General features: G+C 40.4%; 2 long non-coding RNA genes across 2 annotated transcripts; both read right to left on the bottom strand.

Annotated features, from left to right (window-relative positions):
* Positions 1-7000: 7000 nt before the first annotated feature.
* LOC116715877 (uncharacterized) lies at positions 7001-9344 on the bottom strand. Its single transcript, XR_004338279.1, has 3 exons — positions 9137-9344; positions 7512-7635; positions 7001-7040 (listed from the first exon to the last, which is right to left on the bottom strand). It is a non-coding gene; the product is annotated as an uncharacterized LOC116715877 (long non-coding RNA).
* A 1669-nt stretch (positions 9345-11013) lies between these two features.
* LOC116715879 (uncharacterized) lies at positions 11014-16474 on the bottom strand. The gene is made up of 2 exons (XR_004338281.1): positions 16372-16474; positions 11014-11557 (listed from the first exon to the last, which is right to left on the bottom strand). It is a non-coding gene; the product is annotated as an uncharacterized LOC116715879 (long non-coding RNA).
* Between the last annotated feature and the right edge of the window lie 1286 nt (positions 16475-17760).

Consider the following 17760-nt stretch of genomic DNA (forward strand, 5'->3'; position numbering starts at 1 on the left):
CTAAAATCACCCCTGATCAATATAAAGCAATGGAAGAACATGAGGATGCATTTAAACTGTGGAAAAGAGAAAAAGATGTTAGAAATAGCAGGGAACTGTCTAGATTGCAAATGGTTCACAAAGTTACTACAAAGAAACAGATACAGAATGAAAAAACTAATCTGTCCTCTTCCTCTTCTCCCCCACACGCTGCTGCACCGGGCTTGAGTCCAACGGCACCTCCATCCAGTTCATGCGTGGCTCTGTACCCTTCCCTGCCTCAACAACAGCCACCGTCCTACTCCTCTGTCAAAGCCAAGAAGATCCAAGCCAGAGACCATGTCCCTTTTTGGGCTGATCCAGACCTGGACTCTTTTCCCTTTGTTGTGACTCCAAAAGGCCAAAAACAAGAACTCAAACCTGAATCCCAAGAAGAAAGATCCAAAAACAAAGGTTCACATGGATGAAGATGACCCTGATGGGTTTGAGACTCTGTTGTGTGGAAAGTTTTTGGATGGCCTTCGCTCCAGCCTAAGAGATGGTATCAAGAACACTTATATTGGCTGGGAAGTTCCTCGTATGAAGGACCTGCTGGTCCATGCACGCCATAACGAAAAATTGCTGGAGGAAAGAAAAAAAAAAGAACAAACAAAGAAAAGACAAACACATGGAGGATGTTCAACTCACCCTCCTGCACCAAGTCAGCCAGCTGAGCAGGAACGGACCCCAACAACAGTATCAGCTGCAACCCAGAGGCCCACCCCAAGACCAGTATGACCCCCAATCTGATGTTTGTTTCCACTGTGGACAGCATGGACATTGGTCAAGAGAATGCCCCCAGAAACAAAGAGGACGCAACAGAGGATTTTTCAAAGGAGGCAATAACCACAGTGGTCTCCATGGGAGAGGCCCACGTGGGGGATTCATTCCCCACGGCCGAGGATTCCAACCTCGGGGTGGTTACCAAGGAGGCAGGGGAGGCTACTCAACCTGACTAGCTTCTGACTGTTTTGTGGTGCCTTTGGATCAACCCCAGGTTCAGCAAATCGCAAGTACCACACCACACACATCCCTGAACACAACTTATTTGGCTTATTCAGGTGATGCTTATAAGAACTTACCAATGCTGTGTGTCAAAGTTAGTGGTCAGGATGTAAATTTCTTAGTGGATTCTGGTGCTACTCAGTCTCTAATAAGAAAATACATCCTCCCAGATGCACCCCTGTCTGGAAAACAAGTTCATTCCACAGGAGCATCTGGTCAAACTACATCAGAGCCAGTAACAAAACCATTACCTGTTGTAAATCCATTCACAAAAGATCAAATTCAGCATCAATTTCTGCTGTCATCATGCTGTCCAATAAATTTATTGGCCAGAGATCTAATTCTAAAAATGTCATTGGCACTTAAGTGCACCCCAGAAGGTGTCACTGTGGTTCAACAAACTGAAACCACTACATTTTTCAAAACACCAAAATTGCTCTATATTTTTGAATGGCTCATTGTGGATTCACAAGCTGAGGAAATTCTGCGTTTGGCCAGACACAGAGTTCCCCCAACTGCTGATGTAATCACTCAACAGCGACTGCATTGCACAGCCTTGGCAACCACAGATCCCACTGATGAACTAGGTGATAAGTTTCTCTGCTCCCCTTCGACATCGCTGCATGTCACACACATGTATTGGTCTCATTTGACATCGTTTTTACTGGTTTGTCTCAACTCGGAACAACAGCAATTTTTTACAGTTCCTGAGTCATTTCCACATGTTTCTCTCACAAAAAGCCTTGAGGACAAGTGGAAATCACTGGGACCTCTGGCTAAACAAGCACAATTAGCCACAGACTGGATTTACCATTCTCCTGGCATCCTTTTCTCTCCATCATTATCAATGTACAGAGAAACTATGCACAGAGATTTGGCTGCAAAGCCCTCTAAAGAGGTGATTGATGATAATGCATGACAATTTTTCTCAAAAATGGAAGAAAATGATCCTGATTTGGACACACTGCCTGAACGTTTATGGGCAGCTCATAAATATGATGTTGGATTAATTAAAGGTCAAGAACCAATTCACATCACTGCAAAATCTGACATTAGACCACATGAGCACCAATATCCATTGAAACCTGAAGCTGTTGCAGGAATAACACCCGTTTTTCAGTCATTGCTGGAAGCAGGAGTGATTGTTCCTTGTGATGATTCACCAGTAAGAAAACCTATTTTCCCTGTAAAGAAAATCAGAGACAAAGGACAGCCGAATGAATGGAGATTTGTTCAAGATTTGAGAAAAGTTAATGAAGCTGTCATTCCCCGTGCACCGATTGTCCCAAATCCCTACACTATTTTGTCCCAAATCCCATCTGGAAGTCAGTTTTTCACTGTTGTAGATCTAGCAAATGCATTTTTCAGTGTTCCAATTCACCCTGACAGTCAGTTCTGGTTTGCTTTTCAGTTTAAAGGGAAAACATACACATTTACCAGATTGTGCCAAGGTTATTGTGAATCCCCCACAATTTTCCATCAGGCCTTGAATCAGAGTTTGAGTGCTCTGACTCTGCACCCAGACTGTGCATTGCTTCAGTACGTGGATGACCTGCTGTTGGCAGCACCCATTGCTGAACTATGCCGCTCTGAGAGCATGAAGCTGTTGTGTTTTCTGTCTGAAAATGGTCATAAGGTTAACAAATCAAAAGTGCAATTTGTGCAGCCATGTGTGACATTTCTGGGTCATGTGATTTCTTATAAAGGGCAGGGCAATTTCAGAAAAACGTGTCCAAGCCATTGTTTCTCTGCCTCTACCTCAGACCAAAAAACAGCTGATGTCCTTTTTAGGATTGTGTGGTTACTGCAGACATTTCATTCCTAGTTATGCTGAATTAGAAAAACCTTTAAGGGAAATTTGTCATGAAAAAGGATTGTTGATGACGTCACAGGTATCATGGACACAAAAGGCCTCTGATTCTTTTAAAGCGCTAAAAATTCAACTACAAAAAGCACCAACTCTGGGTATTCCCGATCCATCTCGTCCGTTTATACAGACAGTGGATGAGCGTGGTGGCTGCATGACTTCTGTTTTGCTCCAAAAACATGGTGACAGATTGAAACCAGTCGCCTATTTTTCCTCAAAATTGGATCCAGTCGCCTCAGGGATGCCTAACTGCTTAAGAGCCGTAGCAGCTGCTGAAAAAGCAGTACTGGCATCCAGAGACATTGTGGGATATTCTGATTTGACTGTTCTCGTTCCCCACTCTGTCACACTCATTTTAAATGAGCAAAGAACTGCACACCTTTCCACCGCTAGGTGGTTAAGGTATCATTCAGTTCTATTGAATATGCCAAATATAATCATTAAACGTTGCAACATTTTAAACCCTGCTACTCTTCTCCCAACACCTGAGGAAGGCCAACCTCATAACTGTGTTGCTGAATTGGATATCCTTTGTACTCCCCGCCCAGATCTGAAGCAGGAACCGCTTTCAGACCCTGACATGACATTGTTTGTGGATGGCAGCTCATCACGTGACCCCACCACAGGAGCTATATTGAGTGGTTACTCTGTAGTTTCCTCTGAGGGCGTGCTTGAAGCTGAGCCACTCCCCCCATGCTCTGCACAAGCATGTGAACTCATTGCATTAACCAGAGCATGCATTTTGTCCACTGATATGATTGTGAATATTTACACTGATTCTCGTTATGCTTTTGGAATTGTGCATGATTATGCGGCTTTGTGGAAACATCGCTCCTTTCTCCGTTCTGATGGAACTCCCATTCTGCACCGTCACCTGGTGTCAGACCTTTTGGATGCTGTTCAGCTGCCCTCAGCTATTGCTGTGATCAAATGTGCTGCACACACACGTGCAAATGACCCTGTTTCTGTGGGAAATGCCGCTGCAGATGAAGCTGCAAAACTTGCTGCACTTAAGCCATTACCTCTGCAGCTGCTCTCCCATCCCCCACAACCAGATTTGGCACTGACTGACCTCCAAAAATTTGCTACATCTGCTGAAAAATTTGTTTGGAAAAACCAGGGCTCATATCTACAGAAGGATGTGTGGATTGGCCCAAATGGAAATCCATGTCTCCCACAACATTTTTTCCATCCATTTTGTGTAGTGACACATGGGATTGATCATGCGTCACAAGGGGGAATGTTGAGAGAAATGGACCAAAAAAGGTTTACAGTAAATTTTTCAAAATTTGCTCAAACCTTTTGTGAAAACTGCCTAATTTGTGCACAAAATAATGTTTCCAGAGGTCTGCAAATGAAACACAGAGGAGCACATCCTCCCACAACAGCACCTTTTCAACATCTAATGATAGATTTCATAGAACTAACACCGGCCGAGGGAAAGAAATATTGTTTGGTGATGGTTGATATGTTTTCAAAATGGGTTGAAGCTTTTCCCACAACACATGCAGATGCCCCAGCAGTTGCAAAACTTCTCCTAAGGGAGGTGATTTGCCGCTGGGGGATCCCTAGGAAAATTTCCAGTGACAATGGTCCTCACTTTACTGCAAAGGTGTTGGAACAGATTTCAAATATTTTACAAATTAATTTGAACAAGCACTGTGCTTATCACCCACAGAGTGGGGGCGCTGTTGAGAGAGAAAATGCAACATTAAAAAATAAATTAATCAAAATTTGTGAAGAAACAAAACTGAACTGGGTTCAAGCTCTTCCCATTGCTTTAATGTACATGCGCATGCGACGCCGTCAAAAGAATAACCTCAGTCCTTTTGAAATCCTTTTTGCAGGACCCCCAAACATGGGTATGGGGGCGCCAGAGACACCCGGAGAAAATACTATCACATGCAGTGATAGGATGCTTGATTACTGTGTTTCCCTTACAGAACAATTGAAGAAAATCAGACAGCAGGTCCAAGGAGGGTTTCCAGCGCCGGCTTCTAAACCATTGCATAATATACAACCTGGAGATTTTGTGTTTATTAAAAATTTCAGGAGGAAGAATTGGAGATCAAAGAGGTGGACCGGACCATTCCAAGTGTTGCTGACCACCCACACCGCCATCAAGGTCGCTGAGAGAGCCACCTGGGTCCACGTCAGCCACTGCAAGAGGTTCACGGGAAGGCCCCTGCAGACAGAACAAGAGCCTAACCGAGTGGCTCCGTCAAGCACCTCGGGCTAACTCGAGCTGCCAACTATTCGGCCCACTCAGTAGATCACCAGAATCTAGCTGAGGCAGCATTAAGAACATGGACGGGACCGCAGAAGGCTTCACCACAACTGCAGAAACAGGAGATGGTTTTGGGATGACTGGGATGAAGGCACCCGCCTCATCCTGCAGACTGTGATTGTGATCTGCAGCATTTTGGCCGTTTTCCTGTTTTTTCTAATTGCAGGCATTGCAACCCACCCAGGAGGAACTGAAACTGTAACCCTGCACACTCACACCGAAAACAACACCGCTTCAACCAACGCGACACAAGAAGACTATCCCTTGAGAAAACAGCATTTTTCCTATGTATTGACCTGTGATTTTTACATCCCAAACCACTTAAGCCAGTGACGGTTGTAACTTGAAGTTTTATCAATACAGACTGTTTATGGCTATTAGATGTGTTTTACCTTGTGTTATATTTTAATTGTATTTAGTTATTTCATTTATTTTGTGATTATTTTCTAGAATGTGATTCCTTAATGGAATCAAAGGGAGGAATTGTGAAGGAAAAATTTAGTAGACAAGTTTAAATAAATTTGAATGTATACTTTATGATGTTTTTATTAAAGGTTTGCACTCAGTTGCAGCTCAACAGGACATATGCTTTTCTGACCCTCCTCAAATAAGTGAAGACCAGGGTGTTCAGCAGTTAGAAATGTGAAGACATGGCTAAGGTGATAAGCGTAGATTGTAGAAATTCAGTTTCTAGTATCTGTTTAGAAATCAGCAGAGAGGCCTTCTTGGAGAAACGCCTTACATTGAGCTGTGAATGTGTATGCAACTCTGCTCCACTGAAACTTACAGATAAGTACCATATAGATTTTTACCTGACACTTGAGCCAGGGGGTGTGACTAAGTAATGTGTGATGTATCCTATGTAAATGAGGGGACGTTCAGCCCCAAGTCAGAACTCATCCGATTCTCACTGAGATGTGAGCTTTGTATGTTTTCTCCATTTGCAAATGTTAATTAAAGCTGTGTTTGTTCTCTTTTAAAGCTGAAGTTTGGTCTCGAATTTTGTGCAACTTAACACATGCCTACCTCACTGGGATGATGATGAGCGCTGGGATCGGATCCCAGGTGAAAGGTGGCCCAGTTAACCCTGTAAAACCCAGCAAAGGTATTTGGGGATGACCAAGAGGCTGCTGCACATATAGCCTCCAGAGTGACCCCAGACACCCAGCATCTCACGCTCACAGGACTCGGTCAGGTCGAGCTGAAATCGCCACTCTTGACCCGTAAACCGACGAGCGAATAGGCCAGGAAACACGGCTGCACAATGTAACAAAAGCAAACCTGAAGCAGCTACGATAATAAATAAAGACAAGCCAGATATGGAGGCACAATATAAGAAAAAGCAATCCCAAAAACAGAAATTAATTGAAACCTTCAATTCATCCATGTGCTGAAGATGTTTGACCATCAATCTGCAGGCTCTCTGTTCTTCTTCATCACAACATCTATTTTGTTGCAGTCCTTGTCTGCTCTGGTTTGGTTCTTCTCAAGTTTACCTTCTATCTCTGAATGTTTAAAGACGCGATCTGATAGAAGGTCATCAAGGAGCTGTTAACTCTCAATATTATTGGTGAATATTGTGATGAAAATATTGACTGATTAACAAACATTTTCATCACTTTTTTTCTCCTTTCTTTATCATCACCAACACATAAGTTCCAGTTACACCAGCTGAAATAATTGATCACTAAAAGACTTTTAAACCTTCAATCTCCAAATCTCAACTAAAGACGTGGATCTGGTCCAACAGAGACGACAGGAAGCTCTGATTGGAGGAGTTCAGTCTCACCTGGAGAACAGCTGCTCTGATTGGCTGTCGGCCATTCAGCTCCTGTTCTGGGTCTTTCTTCACACTCACAGCTCCTGTAAAGACATTTCTTCATCAGTGAAATATTTCACTATCAACAGGCTGGAGCTGAACATGTTCATGAAGGTCCACCACAAACTAGAGACCAGAACTGGGTCAGAACAGAACCTGAGATCATTGATGATCTCTGGTTTGAAGTTCTTCATTGTATCATATCTGGTATCATGACTGATACCAGTGTTCCCAGTCTGGAAGCTCCAGTGCTTCACTGGGTTTAGAGACAATCTGAGTCATTGCTCCTCACATTGTTGGTTGTTTTTGTTTTCATGCAACATTTTCATCATTGATTCATTCAGACCTTCATTCAAACTCTGATTTACTGACCAACATCCTTCATGACTAACTTTAAATTAATATCTCAGAAAATTAAGTTACTGTTTATTAAAACACTGAAGATCAACCAGTTAATATCATTTATTTTATATCTCTATAGATTCACATGAATCAGTTAGAAAATGGTTTCTTACTTTCTGTCTGATGGTTCACGTTCATTACTGAACTCTGGAGCCCAACCTTTGGACCAGTCACTCCTCATAGATGGACTGATGGGTCCTGGAGGTTCTGCTCTGTCCTGATCTTCCATCTTCTGGCCTTTTGGAGAGAGAAACCAGAACCAGTCAGTCCAGTGATCCGGTTCCAGTAACTGTCCTGTGAAGCAGAAAGCTGGTTCCCATCATGTGTTCAGAGGATCAGAGTGAATCATTTGAATGAATGAGTGAACATTTCCTATGAACTAGTGAACTTATTTAGCTCCCAGTGGACTTGAACGCATCATGACTCTATTGTAGCTCTGTATGGAGGGAGTCAGTGAGCAGAAGGTTCTGAGGGAGCAGCAGCTCAGGTCGGGTCCACAGCTCTCCTCCAGACAGAACCGGGTCCAGCTGGGATCTCAGCAACATGTCAGCCTCTGTGTGCAGCTCAGCAGGATTTCCTCTCAGCTCAAGAGACACAAAGCAGCTTTCAGGGACCACAGCATCCAGCTGAGGTACCAGCTGGACCCACTGCAAGGAATCATGGGTAAACAGCTGCTTCAATAGGGGGATGAAGCCCCCAAACACTCAGCGAGGCCTGAAACATATTTAGTCTATTGATCTGATTGAACTTCAAAATAAAGAGACACATTAATGCAACATTTTTAGCTAGAAACTAGTTTGTTACAACTGATCTAAAATGTTTGTGAAATTATTTATTTTATTATTATTGCTCCATTTAAAAGTTTTGTTATTTTTAGGGTTGAACCGACTGCAGTTTTCTGGCTGATCGATTCCGATTTTGCAGATACTGATTGCTAAACACAGCAACCTTTCAGGTAAGAGTCAGTCTGGATCTGGATGCATTTTTCCAGCAGAGCTTTGAGAGACAAAGAGTTTCTTCCTGCTGAAAGGAGCAACAAGAGGAAAACCTGGAAAAAGATCAAACTCAGTGAGGAGGAAGAGAGGAAATCTGTGGACGGCTTAAAGCCGGTTCTGATCCACAGACAAGAGAAACATCAGTTTCTGCTGAACCCCAGACTGATGAGGGACGGAGTGATGTGATTCACTTCCTGCTGATTTCAACAAGCAGAGAAACTAGTTTACAATGTTTTAGTTCTGCTTTTTAGGTTAAAACACCAGAGAGAGTCGCTGCAGCAAGAACTGATGGACTGTAAAAGTTACATTAAGTTCTCAGTTTATTTAGATTAAATCTGAAAAGTTCATTATTGCTCCACACAAACAGATCAGCTTTAGATGCTGCTGTCATGGTAGATCATAGCTGATCATTCACCAGGTTAACTGCGCAGTAACTGAGCTGTGTGTTTATAGTGTGTTCAATATTTCTCTTTTTGTTACTTATAGTCGCATAATGTAACCTCACTTAGCATCACTTTAGAAGCAGCAACGTCTCACAATAAAGTTTTTCATTTGATCTAATTCCTTTCTAGATCAGGCCTTCAATAAAGTAAACAGAGCGCTGCTGCGGGGACCAGGCCCTATGAGAGCCGAGCGACCCAGGCCGAGGTGACTGAGGCCCCGGGAAGCCTCGGTGGGTTCATCGGTTAGAAAGGCTCCAGAGAGCCGAGAGACACGGAGGGACCCGGAGCGGCAACACTTACCTCTAGTAACAAGTCAGCAAGTTATTTCCATCCTGCAGCTCAAAATGGAGGCTGATCTGAAGGAGACCAAAGTTGGTTTCAGTTTCTATTTCCACAGGAAGTCACGTAACTTGTGTTTTCCTCTAGAGCCAAAGTTTGATTCATCTGAATAAACATTAATAGTTCAGTTAGATTTAACAGAGTGAAAAAACTAGAGTGAAGATGGAAAAGCTTCAGTATTTCTGTTTTGCTGTTAGTGAAGCAGATCTGAAGCTGAGCAGCTTTTTTCATGGATTCAGCAGAAAACCAGCAGAACAAACTGCAGTTTAACAGGCGTTTGATGGAGGATTATGAGCGCTCACTGCCCTCTGGTGGTGAACTATCGCAACTACAGATATTCCTCTTCATATTAATTACAGTTTATTTGATCTCATTTTCACTTTTATCAGGCCAAATCAAATCAGCTTACATTAATGTTAAATAAGAGTCACTGCAGGGTTAGTACATGGAAAATAAAACTTATTCTATAAAAATCCTCCAAAAACGATTCACTGTGGGAAATTTTGAGACTCAAGGCCTGAAAAAATATAAATAATAAAAATGTGTTTGAAATAAAATTCAATCACCTGCGATAGGAGCATCAACCACCATGAAAGGGGCTAATAGAGAAAAAATAAATATAAAAAGTTAATAAAGTTTAAATTATTAGTACTTAATATTACTAAGTTGATTGCAGTCTTTTGTAGAACTGAATTAATCTGTAAATAAATGTATTACACATACAATATTATGCTGCTGTTGTTAATGTCATTTAAATACTTTTATCTGTTTTTAAAGACTGTCTACAGAAATAACAATATTATACGGTGGTGGTGCAAAACCTCAGCAGAGTTTAATTTCCTGCTTTTGAATAAAAGTTTCAGGGAGGAAACAAGAAAAGTAAAATTTATTATTTAATATGAAAACTAATTGAGAAAATTAACTCTTTCATATCGCTCTTAATGTGAAAGTACTCACAGGAAGTGAATGTGGTTTGTAAACGCTCTAACTTTATCAAGTAGTTGTAGTTACCATCTGGGTCCACTAGAGGGCAAAACCCGCCCTGCTCTGATAATAATAGTTCAGTTCGCGGCTCTGCAGCTAAAACATCAACATCATTCTGACTGTTTCCAGGATAATTTAACTTTTCATAAATATTTTCCTACCTTCAGACCGGAAGCTCAGCATCTTAGCGTCTAAGCCAGAGTTGTAGAGCTTTGATTCAGCTCTGTTGGAGCTGAAGCTCCAGTTTAGGAGCCACAGCTCCTCTGAAGCTGCTGCTGGAGCCTGTTAGCATCGTTAGCATCGTTAGCTCCGCTCAGAGTCTCTGCGGCTGTTTTCATCTCTGTGGAGCTGCTTCTAGTTCACACTGACAGAGAAAACATTGACATGAACCCAGGAGAAGAATCTGCCTTCATTTATCTCACTGGGAATCAGTGAGATAGAAGTGAGAACCTACGATTAAGTTGTAAAAATTATAAACACACTTCCTGTGACGTCTTTCAAAATAAAACACCGGAAAATATAATAACAGTACAGTTCTAGTTTAAAGAAGCTTAACAAAGAAGCTTTCAAGGAAAAAAACTGTATTGATTAATTAAAATGTTCCCATGTATTTTATTTAAACATCTTCAGATTGAATAACGCAAAATAAATTTCTGCCGTAATTAGAAGATTTAAAATCTAGATCAACTGAACAGGATGCTTCCGTCTTTACTAAATAAAGATGAAAGTTTTTAATTTTATACTTTATTTCTTTGTTGATCTGAATACAGAAACCTAAACATAATGGAGGACTAAAATAAAGGTGCTGTTACTATATTTGTACACAAACAACTACGTAGAAAAAACACAAAGAACATTATTAAAAACTTTATTGTCTCATTAAACACCCAGGAACCAACATTCGATAGAAGAAATGTGAAAAAAAAAATAACATAACATTGGTGCAAAATACTGTAATTCCCAATATTCCTTTAAGACCCAGCAGATGTCGCTGTAGCTCCATTCAGAGAAGAGAAGCTGCAGCTTCGCTCTGATTTTCTGCTCTAATTTTACATTCAGCATATTTATCAGGTATTTCCTGTGGATAAAAATATTTGCAGCTCTCCCTCCGAATAAAAAACAACCCAGAATTTGGAGTGAAAAACTGTGACTCACCAAATCGAGACAGCTGTTTCCTGCTAATTATCTCGGAGGAAAATTGTGCAAAAAAACTTCCTGGAAAACCGAGAGTGACTAAAACTTCCTGAACGAGTTCCTCGATGCCATCTGCTGGCAAAAAGGACACAAAGACGCTTTAATCCCTCGTACTGTTGATGTTCCTCTGGCCTCCTGCTGCGTTTCCCCTTCGGTTGCAGCGATGTCTGAGGAAGAGGAGGAAGAGGAGAAACGATGGTGTCTCTGGGACGACAGAGAGAAACAGAGCAGCCTTCACCTCAGCTTCACCTTTCACCATCTGCAGCTTCTGCAGTTTAGCAGCAGCAGCAACCAGATTATGTGCTTCTTTTAGTAATAATTGGAGTTTAATGGCTGCTTGAGATGAGATAAGTCACGATCGGCTGAAACCATCAGTATATATTCGCACCGGCTGAAAATCTGAAGAGAAACTATTATCTAGAGCTTATAATTAAGTTGCAAGATGAACTTTGATGCATTTGTAATACAAAGAACTGCTTGAGTCAAAGAACATCTAGAAACACATCGAAGCAGAGAGAAACGCAGAGTTACGGCAGGTTGCTTTGAATTATGCAACTAAACACTTCAGGAGGTTGAAAAGATATTTACACTAAAAAAGAGATAAATATTATTTTTCTCAGGTTGAAATGAATCAGATTAAACTTTCTCTGTTTTAGGTCACTGAGGAACATTATTTCTTTTTTCTCATTTCCTCAGTTTTTGGTTGATTCACCTTGAAAGGAGCAGTATTATGTCTTTTACAGGCACATAATGTTAGCATCAGTTATAAAAAAAATGCAAAATATATCAAATATAACTTACATAATTGGACTTAGTCATTTAACACCTTGAAATTGGGCCTCTGTCTCTTTAAAAACTCCCGCTCTTTCTCAAACTCCGCCTTCAGGAAGTCATCACAACATGGTTCCTCTATTAACCCTTTAACAGTTTTTACCAACGTTGAACTGAGAAGCAGCTCAGCAGATTCACCAAATGTTTGCTAACTGCTGCTGGCTAGTCTGAAGGAGCTGAGTGTGGGAGGAGCTGCATCTCGGAGGCGGGGCTACGTCCACCCAGACGTTTTTTGGACAGCTGAATGGTTGCCGTGGAGATTAAATAATTTCTCAAACGTGCATGAAAGAATCAAGGTGTGTTTTTGATGAAGGAATAGCACTATAACAAAAAGTCACTTTTAAATAATACTGCCCTTTTAAAATATCAAACTTGGTTCAAATAATTTGAATTTCCTTCCACCAGTTCCTCACTCCCGACCAAACTGGTGTAACTGGGTGAGTTTATAAGCATTTTTTTTTACATTTCCTCACAACTTCCCATAAGACCAAGACAGAGAAAATGTACTTTAGTCGATTAAAGCCACCAAAATAAACTGTAATCTGGCCTTATGTTGCTTTTAGAGTAATGACTGAGTGGCCTTTCAGCCCATTTTAGCACAGCAGCATCTTAACAAGAACTTTTGATCAAGTTTATTATAGTTGCACAAACATAATGGAACTAATCTGCCTCCAACTAATTCAGATGTTGTGAATTAACCAATCAGACGCTTCAAAAGCAATGACATCATCATTTTGGCTTTTTACCAGAGACTAAATTAGTTTAAATTAAAACTAACCGTCTTTCCTCTCATTATTAATTTCCCAAAAATAAGTATTTTTTATAATCCAAAAGCCATCAACCTTTAAGCTTACATTAATTAATTTCTTATAAAGCTAGGGAAAATAAAGATGCATAAACATTAATGATGTTTTTTTAATTTATTGGCAGATTAATGTTTTTTCTGATACATTACATAATGACAGCACTCTGGTTTGGCTGCTGTTCTCCTCTAAGTGGTTTTTATTTTACTTTACAGAAGTTTTAAAGCTCTCCCAACTTTCCTTCTAATGGCAGGAGGTTTTATTGTATTCTACATTAGATTTGATCAATAGCTCTCCAGGTTTTCTGAAGGTATTCAGAGGATTTTCTCACAATTTCTGTCCAGTCTTTGTACCGCAATAGCGTTTAGTGTAGTGAAATAAAAGACAGGTGTAAAGTGGCAGGAACAAAGACGCTCAAAATGTCTAAACTCCAGCTTGTAATTTATGTCTTGATTTTCATCCAGTTTAACAGATGAACTCTGACCTTGCCCAGCCTTTTATGGCTTTTGTGATTTGACACCTTCGTTCGTCACACACAGAAACATGTACCAGCTATGTACCGAGACGATGCGCTCTGCCACCCATTTGTTGAGACCAAATCAAATAAACTAAGAAATAAACTAAATTCAATACGGCCCCCAACAGCAAAACTTTCTTTTTTAAATCACAGTGTTTCCATTAAGATCATTTAGTTTTGAAATTGTGTAATTATTTTGTGAATTGAAGGGCAGCTAATGTGGAAAAGCGCCTCTGTGGCCTGGATTTTGAGCTCATAGCATGAAATGCTAATAGCAGGGGTGTCCAAGGTGTGGCCCGGGGGCCGTTTGTGGCCCTCTTAAGGATTTTTGCAGCCCTAATGGAGCAAATCTGGCCTCCATGTGACAATATTTTATTAACATTTATTAAAAAAAAAACAAAACCCTACTGTATTGTTTTTACCTCTAAAATATATATTTCTCAAATATCAATTGTTACAGCTAATCATGGATCCATTTAAGTGAATTTAAAGCAAGGTCACTCTGCGGTCGGAAATTCGGATCAACTGACAAAACAGTTGGATTTTTATTTTGCAGATTTTGGTTCAGCTGCTAAATAAAAGCTGGAGAGTTTATATTTTGGAAACCAGTGTAGAGTCTGAAAACTTGTTATATATTTAAAACTCAATAATACATCCAGGCTGAAGCCTTTGTGCTATGAGTGACCTACACATTCAACAGACTCAGGCTGCCATATACAGATAAACACCACAGCTGGGAGGTCCAACATTTACAAACAGTGGTGCCAAAGCACGTTGACATGTGGCAAGAGGAAGATGGAATCGAACCTACGCCCTTCCTATTACAAGACAACAACGCTACTCTCAGAATCTTGACTTTTGGATCCCACAGAGGAATGTTACTGACAACCTCAAAATATACTTCAGTTTTCCTGATTCAGCTCAATTCTTCCTCTAAAACCAGGTTCTGAGTCTCTGACGTCAGCAATTATAAATCACTGCAATTAATAAACATGATTTGATTTTAAAATAATTGGACATCATTTATTCTCCTTGTTAATTTATCATTTCTCTTTCATACATTTTATTCATTGTTAGCTTTCAGTGCCTGCGATGGACTGGTGACCTGTCCAGGGTGAACCCCGCCTCTCGTCTGGTGCCAGCTGGAGCTGGGCCCCACCGGCCCCCCTCACCACCCTGCAGGGATCAACGTGTTCAGATCATGGATGGAAAGATTTGATGGTAGATTGTCTCCCTTAAGACCTCACTGAAAACAGCTTCATAGTTGATGCCTCAACATCAACTGATTCTATCATATTGCTGACTATTTTTTCTACTTCTAACATAAACAGGTAAAGAAGTAACCTAGAAATGTTTTCCCACCCCAGGCATCCGGTCCCAATCATCATCAGTTCTGATGATGTCACATGCATAGCGAGTCCGCTACGTCTTAAAATTGTAAGTCAGACTTTTTTCTTTGCCATTTTTCTGCACTGTTTAAAATACAAATGTTCTTTTTTGTAGGTTTCTGTAAAGTGCAGTGAATGGGAATGTTCTGCCGTTGATCCTCACTGTTCTTAGGAAGGAGAAATGTCAGTATGTTTGCAATAATACTGGAATACTGTGATATTAAATAAAAACAATACTCTGTCCTTGGTTAAATATTTTTCACATTTCCTCTAAAGTGTACCTATTGTTTCATTGTACTAATTTTCATAAGCATGTTGTCTGCAAATTTTGAATGTATTGACAATTTGTACAATTCTGTAATAGTATATTGGCAATGTACTCTTGAAAAATGTAAATATATTTCAAATAAAATGTGATTTGTTATGCATGCCTGCATCCAACTCTATGACCAACATTCACCATCCGACCCGATGGAACTGGAGAGGTTCTGAAGGAGGAATGGCAGAGGATCCCCAAATCCAGCTGTGAAAAACTAGTTGCATCATTTCCAAGAAGACTCATGGCTGTACAAGCTAAAAAGGGGTTTCTACTGAGCAAAAGGTCTGAATACTTATGACCATGTGATGTTTCAGTTTTTCTTTTTTTAATAAATTTACAAAGCTTTCTACAATTCTGTATGTTTTCTGTCAAGAGGGGATGCTGAGTATACATTAATGAGAAATAATATGAACTTTTCTGAGATTAGCAAATGGCTGCAATGAAACAGAGTGAGAAATTTAAAGGGGTATGAATACGTTTCATTCATTAATTCACCAGGGACTTTGATTTTCCTCATTAAAACAAAATCAGAGTAAAGGAAAAACATGGATATTTGAAATGTCCGTGATTGTATTCAGTGACTCAAATATAAAATACATAAAACAACTTTCCTAGCAAGTTGGCAAACAGCTGTGGAAATTATTGCTGTGATTCAAACAACAATTTTATGATTTTCTAATGAGCAAACATTTAAAACCAGAAAGACTCAGAAATGGAGCGATGGTCAGAAAGAGGTCAAGTTTTCTATATTAAAGAAAGTCCATAAAGTAACGCATTTGATCCAAAATGTCTGATTCAATCTGGATTTTCTACTGATAAAAGCCCAGAGAAATCCTCTCTGATCAATAAATTATTGACTTCATATTGAAATATTTTCCATCCACCAATCAGGAACCCAGATATCTCAGCCGGGCCACAAACACTCAGAACCTACTGGTACCAGTTTGACTCCAAACTGGGAGCAAACTCAGCTTGTTGTCTGGGTTACAGATGAAAACTCAGAGAAAATCAGAGTTCCTGATTGAAACCAGGTGCTGCAGCTCTGCATCATAACCAGAACCAGAACCAGGCCCGGTTCTGGTTCTGGTTCTGTCCAGCAGCTCAAAGAGAGAAAACCCAGTCAGGACTGGAAACCAGAAGAATGTGGAGTTAAAACTCACCTGATCAGATCTTTGCTTCTCCTTCTGTTCACACAAACCGAGTCGGAACGAACTGGACCCGATTCTCCAGAACTTGAACCGGACCCACCTGAGGCTCCGCCCCCTCTCACAGCAGAGGTGTGTTGCTAATGAGAAGAATCCTGTCTGATCATCACTACCAGGAAATAAATGGAAAATAACAACCAGTTCACATTTCAGTTTAAAGATTATTTATGTTTAAACATTTCAAAAAAATTTTTCCATGACTATTTCATTAAATTAATAAAGATTTTCAAGTTGATCAGATTCAGTTTTATCTATAAAGACTTTTATAAAATAGCCAAAGCTGCACCAAGTTTCTGCTCAGCAACACAATAAACCACTAATAATAGTTTCTGCTTGTTCTAATCCTCAGCGCTCACGTAGCAGAGCTCACTTCATTTAAGCCTCCTGCCTCTGACTCCCCAGAGGATCCATCACTCTGCGTCTCTGAGGTCCGAGTCCGGGTCCAGAAAATTATCTTTACACCCGTCTGGCCCCCCGGCACTGCAGAACAGGACATTACCTGTCCAGATCGCTAAAAAAAAAAAACAATTACAAAAAAACAGAAATATAAAATACAGCGGACCTAACTCAAACTTAATTCAACATTTATAAAGAATCCTATGTCCTTTTTACGTGCACCCCTTCAAATAAAGTCTTACCAAATTTATTTCCTTGCAACCACATTGTTTTAAATAATATCACACCCTGGTTCACTTACACCTGCTTAGTTGCTTATGCTGTGGATTAATTTCACATTGTAAATAAAACATCAGCAAAACAAGAAGTGAACACTCACCTGATCCAGACGCTGCTCTGCTGCTGCATGGAGTCTGAACCGGTTCAGATCCAAACCTGACTAGAGCTGACCCAGCTGAGGCTCCGCCCCCTGACCCAGCTGAGGCTCCGCCTCCTTCCAGGTGACAATAAACACCTTTATTTTCATGTTTTCCTTTGTATGAGTTGAGCTGTAAAACTTGAGGTCAGATTTGAACTTTTTCAGGTTTTTCTCAGTTTTCTGCTCATTTCCAACCAACATTTTATTGCAGGAAATCATTTCAGGAAGGAACCAGAAGATTCAGGAGTCTGGGAGATGAGACTGTAACCGACCTGAACACTGAGGCCCCAAAGCGCCCCCTGCAGGATCTGCTGCACCATTAACCAGACAGAAATGGCAGTTTTATACAAGTTATTAGTCTAATTCAATAGCTGATTTAATTAATCGAGTTTTGATTGAAAAGATTGATTCTCATCTGTTTTATTAAAAAAACATCTTCAGTCTGAATACTGCAAAAATAAACTGCTGGCTAAATTAGTAGCTTAATGCTGAAATCAACTTGTGATGTTTCTGCTTTTACTAATTTAAGC

Source organism: Xiphophorus hellerii, chromosome 24 (assembly GCF_003331165.1).
Source record: "Xiphophorus hellerii strain 12219 chromosome 24, Xiphophorus_hellerii-4.1, whole genome shotgun sequence".
Lineage (NCBI taxonomy): Eukaryota > Metazoa > Chordata > Actinopteri > Cyprinodontiformes > Poeciliidae > Xiphophorus > Xiphophorus hellerii.